Source organism: Paroedura picta, chromosome 5 (genome assembly GCF_049243985.1).
Source record: "Paroedura picta isolate Pp20150507F chromosome 5, Ppicta_v3.0, whole genome shotgun sequence".
Lineage (NCBI taxonomy): Eukaryota > Metazoa > Chordata > Lepidosauria > Squamata > Gekkonidae > Paroedura > Paroedura picta.
Genome location: NC_135373.1, coordinates 86,616,914 through 86,632,892, shown reverse-complemented (window position 1 = coordinate 86,632,892; position 15,979 = coordinate 86,616,914). Strand labels below are relative to the sequence as shown.

Genomic DNA, 15,979 nt, shown 5'->3' with positions numbered 1-15,979 from the left:
AGAAATATAATGGGGGGGGGGATCTGATGCAAGCTTGAGTCCAGAGGCACCTCTGGGTCAGGCAAAGGCTGTCATTCCAAACCTAAGGCAGAGATGGAGTCTGGCCTGGCTTGGCCGACCCTAGCAGTGTTGTCTTGGCTTTAGCTTAAGCCTAGACTAGTGTGTGGTGCCATTGGTTATAGAAGACAGTGTGCCTGTCAATGAGGCAGGGGGCCCTGCCACACTTAACATGAGGGCAGGACAATGGTACAGAGAGTATCATGCCTTTCCCCCTCCATACAGACTTGTGCCTGGTTGCTCCCTGATGAGAAGCCCAATGGGAGGTGGGAAATCCAGTTTTTGCAATTTCTCTCATCCTGAGGCAAATCTGGCCAAAACTCAAGCGAGCCCCTGGCCAGCCTCAAGATGCAGACAACATCATGTGGAGGGGGCACTAAAACCTGCTAGCAACCAGAGGCTGCCCAGAGGCAGATTCCTCATGTGGAAATGCTCTAAGTAATGCCTAAATTACTTTGGCATGGCCAGCCTCCTTTAATGCTGTCGACCACAAGTTATTAGTCCACCATCTTGCCTGTATGGGAATACTGAACACAAGTAGTATGCTGAAGTGCTGGGGACAGAGGCAGGACAAATGCCCTCCCCTCAGGCATTTGTTTACAGGATCATAGTTTGTGTTGAAGGATTTCCTTAAAGGGTGTTTTTGCTTCCCTCTAAAGCAGCAAAAGAATGGAAAGGTTTAGCTTAATTCTTGCCAAATTTCAAAATGAATCCTTTCCCCCCTGTATCTGACAAAGTGTGCAGGAACATGAAAGCTTCTACCTTGAATTAGAGTTTGTTCCTCTTAAAGGTGCTACTGGTTTCAATGTTTCTTTCACCTAGTTTGTTCTGCCACATGGCTCTGTGTTGAAAGATGCTGTGTGATCCTAAGCATGTTTGTGTGCACATTCAGTGGTCCCTACTGCCAAGCTGGTGTGGACAGGGTTGTTGGTCTTAAAGACATAAGTGGATTGATCTTACAAAGGTTTAAAGAAATGAGTGCAGACAGAGATGAATGGTGGCCCATTGTTCCTAAGGTCACCATGACGTCATAGAACCTAAGAACAACAACTAACAAGGACCCCAACTCTGACTCTGGTGCTATGGACCCCGCAAATCTTTAAACCAGACTGATGTGATACCATATTTTATATAATGCTAGACTGCTCAAGATCATCTATGGATAATGAACCATGACAATATTGGCTTTGGTGAAGTATAAACTGATAGGAAAATGAAAGTACCTAAAATATTGAGTAATACTCTCACAATCCTTCCTTTAATTTCTTGTACCTCTTTACCTTAACAAAATCTGGGTTTCCATTTATTCAAAAAAACATATTTAAACCACATTAGCCCACATTTGGGGTTTTTACAAGCAAACATGACAATTATACACATTGTTACACATATAAAATTATACAAAATATATGATTTTAGTTACCTTATATAAATAGCATCAATGCTGGTTTTTTTAGTCCCAAGGGAAGTTCAAGAAACAGCTGATTCAGGCCAGGTATAGATTTTTGTTGGTGTTCAAGTTCTTTTAACTATTAAGAAAAGAAAAGAGATTTGTTGTAATATCCAGTCATTGGTTGATATCAAAAATGGTGATACAAAGACTATTAAAGTTAGAGAGCAAAATCCATAGGACAAGTACCAGACACTTCATCATTAAAAAAAGATGCATACAAAGATATTGTTGTGAAAATTATTTCATTTAAAACACTTTTAAGCAATCTTTCTACCCAACTTGGTGTCCATAAGAGAGGAACCAATAAAACTAATTAAAACATGATAAAAAACAGATCTATGCCTCTTAATAAGATGGTAAGAGGCTGCTGGGAGGACCTGGGACTCATTGCCTAACAACCAATTAGGGAGGTTGTCCCATCCCTGATTGGCCATCTGTCTAATGAGAGGCCAATTGGGAGGGATGTCCCACCCTTTGCCACATCCTCCTCCACCTTTTTCCACATGGAAGAAATGTCAGCCTGTTCTACAGTGCTGATGGCCAGAGGTGAGCTAGATGGTGAGCGAGCTGGGAGGGAGGGAGGTCTGGCTGTGTTGGGAAGCCTGGTGGCCAGCAGGTGGGAGCTGGGAAGAAAGGGGAAGTGAGACCCAACCTAAGCAATGTGGGTGGAGGTCTAATGCCACGGGGAGGAAGGGAGGAGGGCCTGGGAGAGAGGGAGACATGCAAAGCGAGACCTCACTGCCAGCTGCCTGCCTTCACATGGCACACACCCGCCTCCAAGCCTCATGGTCAGGCAGCTGCACATACTATATGGGACCTTGCCTGCCAGCAGGAGGGCAACTGTGCCAGTGAGTGGGAGTTTTGGGGGGGGGGGGCAACAGCCAGGCCTCACCCACACCCTCCTTCCTTCCTCTACCTCGAAATCCTAACATCCGTTGTATTCTGGGGTACAATGGGCTTTGCCCCGAGTACGTATATAAAACAGTCAAAACACATACATATAAACAATCTACAACTGAAAAACTTGACTTTTCAAAGGTATGTCTCCTTAAACTAGATAGACATAGATATCGATTACCTTTAATGGCACAAATTACCTTTAATGGCGTATGATTACAAATTGTTTTGGGGGGCAACCTCAGTGGAAGAAAGTAACAATTAAAAGAATCTTAAAGCATAAGTGCCATAGCAAAAGAAAAATGTCTTCATGAAAAATTATTTAATCCCAAGGTCTTCAGTAGGTAGGATGGTACTGCATCATTTATTATATCAGCCATAGTTTTGGTCTAAAATGTATACATCAAGCTAGCTAAAGCTGAACACTTTCACATCAGTGTTTTCTTAAAGAAAACTCTCACTTGAGTAGTGAGGTCAAACAGAGTGGCAGGAAAAAATTGCTAAAATTTTGTTTTCTAGAACTTCATACTCAACCTTAATAAGGTCAATTGTCATATAGTGTTTTATGCCGTCATCCTCAATTGTTTGATAAATGGAAGTGTATTTTCTGTTCCTACTGGGGTAGCTTTTTATGACAAACACACATACAAAGCAAAACAAACTATAGGGTTAAATCAATAAAATACTACATGATTTCCCCCTTGCTGCTGTTTTATCCCTAAACATTGAAGAGGAAATACTTAATCAAAGCTTGAGTTTTCTTGGCACTAGTGCCATAGTCTATAGAATTCCTTAGGTTTTTAAAATTTTCTATCACATACTTCAGTGTTTATTTGACAGCCATCTTACCCCACTCCCTCTGGTCAGATTTAAATGATATTTTTTTTGTTCAGGTAAGGCTATGTGATAATGGCAGCATACTTATTAGCAAGCCTTTGTTTGAGTATATATCTAGATAATTATAACTGTGCTTACCAGTACAAAGGTAGCCTTCATTCTGAACAGATACCACAAAGTGTGGATTGCATCCTACATTATGATGACTGCCAAAAACTTTTTAAAGTCACATGAGCATTTCCTTTTTATTTCCAAAATTACCAGAAACAAAATCTATCAGAGTGTAGATATTTAGGAAAGAAAGCATTTTGTTCTATGAAGCTTGAGATTCAATACAGAGCACAATTTGCAGAACTGTATTTTAGTAAATTATGATGTAGAACGTTGATGGAGACAGTACAATGCTCTAATAAACAGGAACTGCAAAGAAAAGCTTTATAGCTTTTCTCCAGTCAGATAGTTTCACATTTAGAAATTATAATAGTTTCCTCAGCATGATGAGGTTATCAATGAGTAGTCTACTGGTCTACTGTTAACTAAACATTTCTTGTTTTTATCTGGGCCCAGGCCTGTAATTTTATAATGCATCTGAGTTTCCTAAGATAATATTGATATTTTATCTGTATATAAAGTTGTTTATATGTATTTTATTTATGGTCTTATTTTGGAATAATAGATTTGAATAATATATTATAATATAATATAATAGGCACCCAGCTGGCTGCATGTGGGGGAGTGCAGAATCAAACCTGACTCACCAGATGAGAATCCGCCACTCTTAACCACTACACCAAGCTGGCTCTCCACAGATTCTTGAAGAACACATTTGTAAACATTCAGATGCAAAAGAAGTCAAATAAAAATGCAGTTAGTATTGCCAAGGAGTGAACACAACATCACTGTGCTGTGATCTCATTCTATAACCCTGACCAGGCTGATAATGTGATCATACCATATGGGAAAAACCAATTTAAAACAGATGCTATGGTTCTATTGTCTTATTCTTACTAATAGTGTGTCCCTTCTATATTTAGAGGCATGGGGAAGGACCCGGCAACATACCCTGTCTTTCTTGCCATAGAAAATTCTATGGAAAGTGGTAGGCCCTTCCAGACCATGAAATACTGAACAAGCCACTGGGGAAGGGTGACATCTCTCTAACAGTAACCTGGGCATTTATGATGAGGCTGGGAGAAACCCTCCAGGACACCTAGCTGCCGATGTAGCCCATGGAGAGGGCAGAGGCCTGAGCCAAAAGAAAACCAGAAAGATTGCAACATGGAATGTACATGGAATGTCACAAGGAAAATTGGATATTATGAAATTAGAAATGACCCGACTCAACATCAGTCTGCTCGACGTCAGTTTATTACACTGGACAGATAATGGCCATTTTCCATCCGAAGACTTCACAGTCTACTACTTTGGTCACAACAGTATCAGAAGAAATGGTGTGGCCTTTATTGTTGATAAGATGACAGCTTGTGCAGTGGAAAGTTACACAGAAGTAAATGACCGAATTATGTCCATCCGAATTCGGGGAAAGCCAATGAACACAACTGTTATACAAGTATATGCAACCAACCACGGCTGTTGATGAAAATGAAACTGAAGATTTCTATGCAAAAGTGCATGAAACAATGAAACAGGTGTCTCAAAAGGACAAGATATATGTTATTGGGGATTTCAGTGCCAAAGCTGGAAACCAACAAGAAGAGGGAATCTGTGGTAGGTTTGGAGTAGGTGAGTGAAATGAAGCTGGTGACAGACTTATCCAGTTCTGTCAAGAAAACAAATTGACTATCACTAACACCCTCTATGAACAACCAAAACGCCATTTATACACCTGGACATCTCCAGATGACCACAATCAGATCGATTTTATCCTTTGCAGACAGAGAAGGCGGAGCTCCATTCTAGCAGTAAAAATGCTGCGAATACCATGGACAGCCAAAGTTATCAACCAGACAGTTTTAGAGAGGAGCAAGCCAACTATGTCATTAGAAGGCAAGAGATTACAGCTAAAGCTCACTTACTTTGGAGACATCATACGATCAAACTCGTTAGAAAAATCATTAATGCTGCACATGGTCAGCAGCAAAAGGAAATGTGGTCGCCAAAGGATCTGCTGGCTCGACACAATCAAAGCTGACACAGGGATGACCATGAACCAACTAAAAAAAGTGGTCGTTGACAGAGATGCATGGAGGAATCTTTCCTATAGAATTGCTGATGGTTGGACATGACTGAATGGATGACATCATCATCACTTTGTATGTTTAATATGGCAATTTAATTTTTATAATTTAATCACGACTGAATGGATAACATCATCATCTATATTTACAAAACATTCCAGCCAGAATTTGGTTAAAATGTTTTCATACATACAAGCCTCTTGAAATAAAAAATATAATTCCTATTTGATGCTGTTGGACTGGAACCCAGTGCAGACCTTCATGCTTAGATGTACTGTGAAATTTATCTCAGTGCCCATATGTTGGAGCACATTTTAAAAAGTCTACAGGTGAGTACAATGGAATATCTATTCCATGCTATTTCTGATATCTCAGCAAACCTTATCAGTGGCAAACATCCAGTTTCCATTCAGATCAACTCATTTTCCTGCTATTAACACATTTCAAGTACATTCCAACTATGATCTTCATCTTCTAAAAACTCTGGATAAATCTGGGAGCATGAGCTCTATAGTGTTGTTAGAAAAGCCTGTACTGTTATTAAAATGAAACAAAAACACAGATGGACTAACAAGCTGCCATTTTAAAGGGCATGTTTTGATGCTTCCTGCTTTCCTATTGGCGTGGGAGCTCAATTAGAAAGTATGAAAGTTAACTGATGTGGCCATCTGACAAACTTAAATGCCAGAGTAAGAGTTAATGCTTCTTACAGATGCCCTGTTGATAAAGAGTATATACTGTAATATAAACACAAATGCAGAACCTTTTTTTCAGCAGATAAAAAGAGCTTTTCATTCCCAAACTCTTATTGATCTTGCCAGTTACTGAGATACTACACTGAGCCATGCACAGTGCCCTATGCCAGTGAACGCTTAAATCAACAACTAATTAGCTATAAGCTAGAGAAAACATTTCTCTCACCCATTAACTAGACTGCACTGAAATAAACATTGTGTCCTCTTTCTAGCACATACACAGTTTCATTCTTTTACCTTCCTTTATTTCAAGAGGCTGTTTCTTCCCAATGATCATTTACAGAATTTAAAAAGAATCTCCAAAACTTGAATATGCACAATCAGATAAATATATCACTTAAAACTTACTGTGTGCACCCAGGCAAACATTTCTCACACCTCAGGACCAAATAAATAATTTAATTGGCTCCCTTGAAATCTGTTCACGCTACCTGGGGGAGGGGGTGGAGTTGCATCACTTCTTTTGGGCTCAATATTTATGGTTCGGTAGAAAACAGAATAAAATTCCCAGAACAATATGACCATTTATTACAATAATTCAGTTCTGTCACAGCTTTATTGCCTCCAAGAGATAAACTACTCAGGTAGTAGAAAACAAAATTTATGAAAATGAAAATGCCAGCTAAACAAAATAATTGGAGTACTGATAATATTTTCTTACGTTCTACATAATATTTACTTGTTTTTTATGCATCTTCCACCGTGAATCAAAGCAGTGATTACGGACTTTATTTATATATCTCCCTGTGACAGTATCAAGACCACTCTATCCCCAAAGCCCAAGAAAATATCCTTGGATAATAAAGCAAATCATGTGGTACACTCCAGGACTCTTGGCATTCACTACTGAGTTCTTCGTAACAGCAACAGAAGACTCCCTCATGCTGGATCCCACTGAATCTAGTAACAGATGCTGGGACTCCTCCAGCAACCTCCAGCTTCCATGTTCAGGATCCAAGAAATATGGCACTGGCATGTTTGAATCAATGCCTCCTTATCAGGTAAGATATGTTGCACTCTCCTTGTCAAAGTCCTGCATTTCCAGCATAAGAACATCTATGACCCCAACAGGTAGGACATTCAAAAGCATCCAGTAAAACCCGTCATTTGTTGCTGGGTATATTCTCACACAGCTTTTTTGATTTCTAGTTCCCAGGTGCCTTGTGGATTTCTTAATGTTGTTTCTGTAACTTAGATTTTGGTGCAGCCTTAATTATCTTTCCATGTTGGATAGTTCCTGTATATTAGTCACTAGCCACTCTGCTCCTCATTTAAACTGCGGAGGGCACAAGGAGGCTGGATAAGAGAAAATCTAATGGCATCCACAAGAATAATAGAATAGAATCATAGAGATGGAAGAAGCCTCCAGGTTAATTTAGTTTAGCGATCCCCAACCTGTGGGCCGTGGACCACAGGTGTTCCGTCGACTAATTGGAGGTGGGCCGCAAAGGACGCCTTCTCCCCCCCGGCCCTTTACTTCATCCCCCCCCCCCGGCCCTTTACAACACACTTCAGGTGTCATTGTCTCCCATCACGCCCATATGAGACTATCTCGTTGCAGAGAAACAAGCTCAGATGTTGTTGGTTATGCCTGGTCTCAACCAAATGCCTGGTGGAAGGACTCCCTTTAGCAGGCCCTGCAGAACTGTTTTAGGTCAATGGCCGGGTTACTGATTCTTATCGCATAAGACTAACCAAGCCCTTAAAAGAGAATATGAAAGTGTGGCTGCAAATCTTGGAGGGTTACAATGGTAACGTGATTAGGCAGTAATATGAGTTTGCCACAGCGCCCTCCATCCCATTTTTCCATGCTCCAGCGATGACCACTAGAGTGGGGGGGCACCCTGCCAGCTTCTAGCCCATTTTTAAAGTGGGCTTTGCTCCCTAGTTTATTTATAATTTATTGTATGGCAAGTGTGGTGTAGCCAGGAGATGCTAGAAAATCCTAAGATTGTTTAGCTGCCAGGCAAGGAATGTTCGGAGGTGTTTTTCCATTACCTGCCTCCATATCATTACTTCTAGTGTTCCTTGGAGAAACTCCACCAAATCCTTGGGAGTTTCCTATCTAAATACTAGTCAAGGTCAACCTTGGTTAGCTAAGATAGGTAAAAGTTTGCAGTTTCTTCTCACTTGTTTTGGTCTTGAGTTATAAGAGTAAATAAATGTTGGGAGTTTAAATTAAATAAGAACATAGAAAGAAAATAAAGCATGCATGCCATAAGCATGTTAGAAATGGTGGACTGCACTGATAAGGAGATGTCATTTCAAATTTCCTGCAATGAAAATACAGCCAACACAGATCTAGAACAAGGCAAATGGAAATCATGCTATCAGCCTTGATTACAAAAATATTAAGAACTGTGTAGCGCTTTTGGCAATTTTGATCATGCTACAAATAATAAATGATATGTTTTATTATGCTGGGAAGTTTCCACTGGTGAACATTCTGTGCAGTTGCTATTTCCCATTCAGTGCTGTGCTTGCCTCCTTTGTGTGGGTGGAGGTGAGATGCACTTATACATGCCTAATTACACACTTCACCTTAACTAGACACTTTGAAAGATGACACGGTCTAATTGCAGATTAGTGTCTTTATTTTTGTCAAGGTCTCTTAATGGAAAGTTTAGGAAATAAGTAGGTACCATTCTTGCTGTGGGGAGAAAAAACAAGTCCTTATTTTCAAGTGAAAAGCAAAGATGAAAGTTTTCAAACTTAGTCTACCGGGGGGGGGGGTATGAATATATTTACTCCCAGTGTTACAGATATTCTGCTTACCAACTATAACATATCTTGCATGCTATATTTTCAGTCCTCAAAGTGAGTCACACCCTGAAGTCAAGATTAACAGCCTTTCTCTATCACTAAAGCCTCATGCTTATTCAACAGTATTAAGAACATGCATTTTTGCATTTGCATTCTGTCTCTCTCTTCAGCACTGCCTTTGGTTGTCCTCATGCATGCCTTCTGTTGATATTCTGCTTGATTCATCACATCACTCAGCTTCAATTTATTTACTTTTGTTCTGTTTGAAGCAATGACTCTCACTTGAGCTCTTCATCACTGTTTATTCTCATCTCTGACCTCTCTCTTGACATTTCTTGCAGCCTACAAACCTGTCAGTTATTGCAGCTAATTCTAATCACAATCACAGCTTGCTTGAAGTTTAGGAGGTTGGAAGCAGGTGGGTTAGTTGCTGATAATCACAAGGACAGAGCACAGTTCTACCATAGCCTGCTAGAGGGCTAAAAATCACCCAGGCCAATGGCTTTCCTGGTACCAGCTAGAAACTCCAATGACATTACTTAGAGCAGTGGCCCCCAACCTGCGGTCTGCGGCCCGGTGCCGGGCCGTGAAGGCCATGGCTCCGGGCCGCGGTTCCCTCTCCCCGCCCCCCCCCCGCAGTAAAAAACCTCCCAGGCCGCAAGCTTGCGGCCCGGGAAGCTTCTTACTGCGGGAGGGGGGGAGAGGGAATCAGGGCCGCGCTTTGTCCCTGCTGCCTTGCTCTGTCTGCCGGCGGAGGCTGCGGGAGGAGCGGCCGGCGCAGGTCCCCCCCCGGCCCGGATGCCCTGATGGAACTCTGGCAGTAGATGCTTCGCAGCGGCGGCTGCTGCTGCCCTGCGCGCCCGCCGTCTGTGCGCTGTGGCTCCTGCTCCCACTGCTGCTACTGAGAGCGGGCGGGTGGGCGTCGCGGTGGTGCCTGCAATGCTGCCCAGGGTGCAGGCCAGCGCAGGGTGCGCGTGAAGGCGGTGGCGGCAGCGCACAATGCCCGAGAGCGGGCCGGGGCCGGCGGAGGGCGAGCGCCACAAGCGGGATGCGGTGGCGGAGGGTGAGGCGGCCCCCAGCGTGCTGGGTGAGTGCGGGAGGGCGCGCATGTCCCCGGGGAGCGACAGCAGGCAGGGCGGGCAGGCGGGGAGCGGAGAGGCACGCATTGTGGCTTGTGGGTGGGAGGCGCCGGCGTGGGGTCCCCCCGGGTCTGGCAGCACTTGGGGGCGGCATCCGCCGACGAGGCCCGGGCACAATTTTTACGCGCGAGGAGCACTGAAAGTGCCGTGCATGCGCGATGCGCGGGCGCGGGCACGGTAGTTGCCCTGCAGGTCCGCAACCTAAAAAAGGTTGGGGACCACTGACTTAGAGGGCTAAGCATACAGCTACCTACCCCCTCCCTAGTACCATAGAGATTCTAATGTGGAGGTGAGGGGTAGAAACACTAGCAGTAGACTGTGCTAAACAAACACAAAACACACAACCAGGGATAAGTACCCTACATGCAAAATAGAGGTGATCATGAGAGCCTAAATCTCCTTAAGTGTACATTTTTTCTTTTCAGTTACCTAGTGCAATAACGCCTGGAGCACTGACAGTTTATAAACAGACTGGAAATGTCTTGTACAGATCAAGTAAGAAGCCCAGATAAGTGATCAGGGATTTGTCTTGGGCCCATGGGATCTCAAATTTGAATGCTAGGCTCGGAAATGTGGACAAGCAATTAGCACAGTCAGTGACTTCCTTAGTTATATACATACTAGCAAGAAAGCCCATTGCAACAAGGAATGCAATGGGCGCTAGGACGAGCCGCCGTAGATCTCTCTCTCTCTCTCTCAGCAGGAGCCATAGGAGGTAATCAGGGCTCCAGGGAAGCAAGGGTCATTTGCAGTTTGTCTCTGTCTGTTTTTCTCTCTCTTGCAGCAGGAGCCAGAGCAGGCAATCAGGGCTGGTTTGTGGTTTGGCAGGGCTCTGTGTGTCTCTCTCAGGTGTCTGAGAGCAAAGTGTCTAGCATCCAGGGAGCTGGCCACACCCTGTTTGGCCCTATTCCATCTCAGACAGCCAGGACACTCTCCACCCCCAGGGCTGTTTCACAAATATTAAGAGAAACTATATATGTGTGTGTGTGTGTGTGTGTGTGTGTGTAAAAGGGAAATAGCCTCGGGGGACGGACTGTCTGGCTGCCCGAATTGGAAATAGGGCCAATCAGGGTGCAGCTAGCTGCACCCTGATTGGCCCTACCCCTACAGCTCCCACCTCGGCCGGCCGCCTCACATAGGCGCTGGCTGTGCTTGCTGGGCTGCACACATTTGCAGGGGGGAGAGGGGCCAGGATGGCTTTTCCCCGGGCTGCCAAACACACCTGCAACCTCGCAGAGGCCCCGGGTGTGCTTGGTGGCCCGGGGGTAACCCGCGTGGGTCCGGAGGGAGGGGGAGGTTCTTGTTAGGTGCCAAGTCATGTCTGACCCATCGCGACCCCATGGACAATGATCTTCCAGGCCTTCCTGTCCTCTACCATTCCCCGGAGTCCATCTAAGTTTGCACCTACTGCTTCAGTGACTCCATCCAGCCACCTCATTCTCTGTCATCCCCTTCTTCTTTTACCCTCAATTGCTCCCAGCATTAGGCTCTTCTCCAGGGAGTCCTTCCTTCTCATGAGGTGGCCAAAGTATTTGAGTTTCATCTTCAGGATCTGGCCTTCTAAGGAGCAGTCAGGGCTGATCTCCTGTAGGACTGACCAGTTTGTTCACCTTGCAGTCCAAGGGACTCGCAAGAGTCTTTTCCAGCAAGGGGGGGGGGGGAGGTAGAGAGTTATTAAGATAGAGCTTGGCATTGGGAAGAGTAAGGGGAGGGGTTGTCCAGTCTGTAAGGGCATGAGGTTGAATAGGTGTGTTGTGGGAGTGGGGGTTGTGGTGGTTTGCTGACAAATTACAGCTGGGTCTGGAGACATTCTCAGGCAGGAATTTGTGCAGCTTTGGCCCTCTGTGCTGGGTCTCTGGTGTCCACCAGCTTTTTAGATGGGATGCCCCCAAAAGCACTTTTAGGTGGACAAAACGCAGCAGACCTTATTGTCAGTATTGGCTGACCTCTTAATGGAGGACCCTTAGATAGAGCCCACAGAGCAGTGGTCCCCAACCTTTCTGAGGCTGGGGACCGGCAGGGCATCGGGCCACACCCGTGCATCGGGCCGTGCCCGCACAGCGATGCGCGGCCCAGCCCTGATTCCCTCTCCCCACCCTCCCGCAGTAAGAAGTTTCCCGGGCCGCAAGCTTGCGGCCTGAGAAGTTTTTTACTACGGGGGGGTGGGGAGAGGGAGCCGCGGCCCGGCACCATGGCCTTCACGGCCCAGCACCAGGCCGTGGCCCGCAGGTTGGGGACCACTGCCGTAGAGCTTTTACTTTTGTTCACAGTATGCTTGGGAGACATGTTTTGCTGCTATGAAAATCGGCCTTGAATTAGGTTATAATCCGTAAACCATATTAAAATTAGCTTAACCAAAATTAACTGACTGCTACAGCAAGGCCTATTTATTTATACAATCTGTACTTTGTCTTAACTCTCTCTTTTTTGTACTACAAAGAAAACCTGCTTTAGCTATAAACTACAAGCTATGTACCGTAGAATATAAATTATCCTTAATATTCCTACGCAGTCAGCAATAGAGAGAACAAAAGGGACACTACCAATGTTGTAATGGATAAGAGACAATTACAGAAGGCTAAATAAAATTAGATTGCTAGAAACACTGTAGCTCACATGGCAGCAAGTAATACAGGGCTCTGCAAAACTTACATGGAATGAGCAACAGAAAAGAATGCAGCTTAGCCCAGCTGTGTGCCCCCTGCAGAAGTCAGGCAGCTAAAACAAATCACACCAAGCCATATTATATTGATGCACCCTCCAGCAGCTTCACACACACTATTTAAACAGTAAATAAAGCCCCAAATAGAATAGAGGGAGAGGAAAGTTGCTGATAACCTAAACATTTGATAGCCCTGTGTGGACTGCTGTTCACAGCTGCTGTAAGCCCCTATCTAGCTGCCCAGCTGCCTTCAATCAAGCCCCTCCTCCACCCGCCATCAGCAAAAACAACCAGTTATAAAATGCTGGGTTGCCAGCTGATCTACCAGCCGCTCACCACTGTAGATTCCTCAGAGGAAAAAGGTAGTGCTGATCAATCCCCGTGCCTAAAGGCTTCCTAAACCCAAGCCTCTCCAATTTGTTTACAATGATCCAGCACATAGAAAGCCCTTTCCACATTGGGGGGAAATGATGTGATGGCCCTCTTAATGCGCTGTGGAATTTTGAGCATTCCACACAAAAATCTGACAATTTATGTGCATTGCTGAATGCACTCCCTGTTTGCTGCACGTTTTGGGAATACTGCTAAAACTGGTCCCCCCCCCTTCTCTGGAAGGGAATTCACAGTAATTTAAAGTGGAAGCTCAAAACAGTCATGTGGCTTCCTCCAAGGATTGCCACCTCAAATGATTACATTTGAGATCTAACCAATACTGTGTCTCTATTTGCCCTCTTCCCCTCCCCTCCTTTCCATGCCCTTTTTAAACTTTTGAACTTGATTGCATTACAATCTCCTGTGTCCCTCTTGCTTGATGCTGAAGAGTTCATGTTCAGGCCTGCAAGTCCTTCCCAATACCATGCAGAGCTTGCAGGAAGCAACTATGGGGGGGGGGGAGGGGTGTATGAGAGAAATCCATTAGGAGAACTGTTCAGGTCTGCCAGAGGCTGGTAAATTCTTCCCAGTCCCTTAACAGCTAGCTTGGAAAGCGCTATTGTATAAAGAAAAAAGCAGTCTTTTTCTACAGTGTGGGATCATTGTAACACTATAACTGAGATTTTTTATAAAAACCATCACACACACACTATATGGGGGCAAGGGAAGAGGCAATTAAGAACACAGAATGTTTGATTGAAGGGGCTCACTTAAAAGAAAGGTGCAAGCAGGTACCATTTTTCCCAAGACATCTGTTTGCTCCTGAGAAGGCTGCGGGGGGGGGGGTGAGTGCTCAGCAAATAGAAGAGAGGGGGGGAAAGAATTTTCAAATGTTTGGTTGGGTTTTTGCACCTGCTAATACATCCCTCTTGTTAAGGGCGAAAAATGGAGGGGAGGATGTTCCTTTTTATCGTGTTAGTATACAATTGTATTATTAGGCATGCTCAGCTTTAAAAAAAAATGTGAGGCAGGGTGGAAGGTGGAACCACCGCCTGCCCTTCCTGGAAAACCACTGAAGGTAGGATCAGCCTTCCACACCTCCAAAATAAATGTGAAAGGCATGATGTGATATCAATCTTCACTACTGTTGTTCAGACACAATATATGATGAACGCAAGGTTAAGGTGACCAGATTTTAACATTGGTAAAGCTGGACACCATTGACCGGGGGGGGGGGGATTTCTTGATTAAACATTTGGTCTATATGGAGCAACAAAAAGTTTCATAGAGCGCATAGAACACAAAAATAGTATTGCAATATATATTTTTAAATTTCAACATAAGTACAATTTGCCAGGTGCCCCCAGATGTCCCTCCAAAAGTGGTACAATCTGATCACCTTACACAAGTTGCAAATTCAATGTCAACTTACAGAGACCAATACTAAGACAACTGTGGAAACAGTCTTAGAGATTGGGCCCAGTGCCAATTCTTTCAGCACTGGAAGAAACCTCAAACAGGGTGCAGCACCTGGCCATTACAAGTTAAATCACTTCAGGGAGAGCTTAGAACCTATGTCATGGCCACATCCTAAGTTGCCCCAGGGGCCTCCAGCGATGATGCAACTGTCCAGCCAGGAAACACCACAGAGCCCACACCACTCAGCTCAGCTGGATCAGCCATGTGGCCACCAGCAACAGATGGAATTCTTCCCCAGCTATTCTCCCAGCACAGGCCACAAAACCCAGCACCCGGTAGGTTGGCTTTGGTGCTTTTGTTTGTTTAAAATGAAAGAAGAGAAGTACAGTTTGTTTTTATACCCTGCTTTCCCCTGTCCTAAGAAGACTCAAAACAGCTTACAAACAACTTTTGGTGTAATGGTTAAGAGTTCAGACTTCTAATCTGGCATGCCGGGTTCAATTTTGCACTCCCCCACATGCAGCCTACTGGGTGACCTTGGGCTCCCCACAGCACTGATAAAGCTGAGCAGACCGAGCAGTAATAGCAGGGCTCTTTCAGCCTCACCCACCTCACAGGGTGTCTGTTGTGGGGAGAGGAAAGGGAAGGCGACTGTAAGGCCCTTTGAGCCTCCTTTGGGTAGAGAAAAGCGGCATATAAGAACCAACTCTTCTTCTTCTCCTTCTTCTCCTTCCTTCTTTCTTCTTCTACATTTGCATTCCCTTCCTCTTCCCACACCAGGTACTTTGTGAGGTTGGTGTGGCTAAGAGAATTCTTAAAGAACTGAAAAGTCTCTCAGAAGTCACCTGACAAGCTTCTTGTGAAAGAATGAAGAATTAAATCCAGTTCTCCAGATTAGAGACAGCCACTTTTAGCCACTACATCACTGCTCTGGTCAAAAGCTTGTAAGAAAACTACAGGTAAACCAGATGACCATTTGACTAAAAAAAAAAAATTCTGAACAAAGAAAAGCAAATGCATTGATTTTAGAGTTTATAAATCTGGTACACATTGTTGTTGTGCAAGGGCTGTTTTACCCAATAGGAAACATGGAAAATTGCCATGAGCCCTATACTCGGGGAGACCCAGCTACCCATGGCCTTATTCCCCCCAAGGGAGAGAAGAAAAACAGGCTCATTTTGCTACTCTGGCTGGGGCAGCTGAATTCCAGTGACACCCACTCACCTTGCAAGGAATGAGGGCCACCCCTTTCTTGACCCTGGAGGAGGGACAGTGGGGGTGACAGTGATCCTAGGGCTCCATCCTAGATTTCTGCCCAGGCTCCAGAACAAGACCACTCCTATTATTGTGGGACTTATAACATAATCTAAGCAAAAAGTGATATTTATAGACATGGTTTGAAAGCAATTTAGAATGCTGTCCCTTTG

At 44.4% G+C, this 15,979-nt stretch overlaps 1 protein-coding gene across 2 annotated transcripts in view; it reads right to left on the bottom strand.

Moving 5' to 3' along the window:
- The window catches only part of SYT1 (synaptotagmin 1), a 492,114-nt gene that overhangs the window by 382,457 nt on the left and 93,678 nt on the right, over positions 1-15,979 (bottom strand). For both annotated transcript variants that reach the window (XM_077338894.1, XM_077338895.1), the window contains exon 2: positions 1,481-1,586. The gene's annotated coding sequence lies outside the window, so the exon portion shown is untranslated. The remainder of the gene's footprint in view (positions 1-1,480; positions 1,587-15,979) is intronic.